The 2,511-nt window shown below is 57.1% G+C and overlaps 1 protein-coding gene across 1 annotated transcript in view; it reads right to left on the reverse strand.

Moving 5' to 3' along the window:
- TMEM51 (transmembrane protein 51) overlaps positions 1-520 on the reverse strand; it is a 47,366-nt gene extending 46,846 nt beyond the window's left edge. Inside the window, exon 1 of the mRNA XM_023532603.1 lies at positions 443-520. The gene's annotated coding sequence lies outside the window, so the exon portion shown is untranslated. The remainder of the gene's footprint in view (positions 1-442) is intronic.
- Positions 521-2,511: the final 1,991 nt, after the last annotated feature.

Consider the following 2,511-nt stretch of genomic DNA (forward strand, 5'->3'; position numbering starts at 1 on the left):
CAGGATGGGGACGCAGGAAGCTCGGCCTCGGAGCGCCGGCGTGCGGGAGGGAGGGACCGCGAGAGGCAGAGGGCGGTGCCGGCCGGGAGAGGCCTCCAGCCCCGAGAGGCGCCGCCCACTAGTCGACCCTCCGTCCCAGCCCTCCGCACCACCCCAGGGCCCGCGGCGCGGGAACCAAGGCGGGGAGGGCGGGCGCCCGCTCCCTCGCGTAGGCTAGGAAGGCGGGGGTCGCGGGGCTGCTGGGCCCAAGTCCTCGTCCCACCCCCAAGGGGCGCGGAATTGGATGTGGGAGTTTTGGGGGGAATCTTGGGCCAAGAGTCCGGGTATTTATGAGTTAAGTAGAGCTAGGAGATTCCCCCTCACTCCACCCTAGGCGCAAGTGCAGAGACTCAGCACCGCGGGCCCGCCCGCCCGCCGCGCCTTTACCTGACCTGGCACTCACCTGGTGCGCCCGCCTCTCCCCGCTCTTTCTGGAGAGGCAGCTGCCTCCCTCTCTATGGGTTCGGGGTGCTGGGGCCCGCCCTGCACCGCCCAGGGCTAGTGCTCTGAGAGGTGATTGATGGGCGGAGGTTTGGGAAGAGAGTTTTTAAAAAGCGAGTCATCTCATGTCCTTGGCTCGGCTCCCGACCCTCTCCCGGGTGCCCTGCGCGCCCTTGGGGTCGCACGCCGGGGCCTCTGCGGGAGTGGAGCCCGCGCACCGGATGGGGGCGCCTAGGTTCGGGTGTCTCCCTTGCTGAGGGCCCATTCCTAGCTTTGCAGAGGACTTTCTCGAAGAAACACCGGTTGCTGTCCTCTCGCCGACCGGTTGGCAGGCTGGTGGCCCGCCTCTGCTCAGAGCCCCCGCGCCGCTGCCAGAGGCCTAGTTCTGGGGAAGGGTGAACCTGAGCTTGGCGAGGGCGCCTCTTACCTGCAGCTTTGTCTCTGGCCCCTACCGGGAGGTTTGCCCTGGAACCGTGCGGGTCTGGCATTCAAACTGGATGGGCTGATCTCAGCCAAACCACCGAAAACCTAGCTTCTAAGCAGAGGGAGAACGCAGCCCGCCTCCGCTTTCAATCGTAGACTGTTTGAATTCCAAGAGAGGGTCCCCTGCCCGCGCGAAAGTCCAGTTCTTTGAAGTTCAAACCCTGAGAAAAGTCAGTAGGCAGCTGGCCAGGTGTCAGAGAAGTGAGCTGAGGACAGAAGGCGCCTCCTACTGGGAATCTACCCTGTCCAGGACAGAAATCAGACGCCCTGGTGAATGGTAATCAAGTTCACTTCCAAACTGCTGAATTCATGGGTACACATGGTCTCCACGTGTGTCTACCTACAGAGTGGTCCTGGTGGGTATTTTTTCCCCCCATCTGTTGTTTCTTGCTCAGTAACAGTTCAACAGGACCCTGGTGTTCACGAAAAGGCAAATTTGGGGTGTCTTGTGATTTGGGGGTGGGGAAGGCAATTGGGAAAACGGGAGTGAGTTTCCATGAGTATAACAATAACTGCCATTCCACACATCCCTGCCATGGACCGAGCACTGGGTTGCCACACACTTCCCTTGCACGTTCCTTTAAATTCTTGTAACAACCCCGGAGACAGTCATCGCTTACACCCACTTTACAGAAGAGAAAGCCGAGGCTTAAGGAGATGAGGTCATTTGCCCAAGGTCACACAGCTGGGGAGTGTCAGGAGTTAGACTCCAGTTGGTCCGCTTGAGAGCCTGTGTTCTCGCTCTAGAATAATTCCTTGTCAGTCTGCACGTGTTCTCAACCCTGAAACAAGGCTACCCTGCTTCCCCTCCCTGCCACTCAGGAAGAGGAGCTATCTTTGTGCCGCCCTGCACAGGGATGTAATTCTTTACAAGTCTGACTCCTGTTCTCCTTGAGGACAGGGACCCCTGTGCCCCCGCCGCTTCGTCTGGCCTCCTGCAGGTGCTCAACACACTTTTGTTGGATGATTGAAAGCCCCAAATAATAATATTATTTTAGCAAAAATGGGGAGCCCTTTTGTGTAGGCAGGTAGCTATGACAACAGGCTCCCACTTGAGATCTGTGTATATACATCTCAAAGTCTAGACAGTGAATGTGGGTATCTTTCAGGCTCCAAAGGAGTGATGGGGAGCTGTCACGTAGCTCTCAGATAAGACTAGAATCTGGATTTCATTTCACTCTGTAAGACCTGCTTTGGAGAGGCCTGGACTTGGGGTGATCACTTCAGACAGCTGCTCCAGCTTTTTCTGTCTTCAAGGAGAGCCTCAGTACTTTTCCATGCCAGGATCCAGCTGCAGATTCGCCTTGCTCTGCTGCAAACCCAACTGGGTAGTTCCCGTCTATCTCAGAAAACCATCTCCGGAGTGTTCCTTTTAGGCTGGTTTATGCCGGCTAATCTGGGGAGAGGCCGGACAAATCCTCGGCCAAAGCTGAGCCACAGGCAAAACTGAGAAGCTGGCAAAGGGAGCATGTTTCTCTTTGTCATTCTCTCCTTCAGTGCCCTCTCTCTCAATGTGGTTACTTTCTCAATCTTTTCAGGTTCTCCATG

The sequence above is a fragment of the Pteropus vampyrus genome, unplaced genomic scaffold (assembly GCF_000151845.1).
Source record: "Pteropus vampyrus isolate Shadow unplaced genomic scaffold, Pvam_2.0 Scaffold86, whole genome shotgun sequence".
NCBI lineage: Eukaryota > Metazoa > Chordata > Mammalia > Chiroptera > Pteropodidae > Pteropus > Pteropus vampyrus.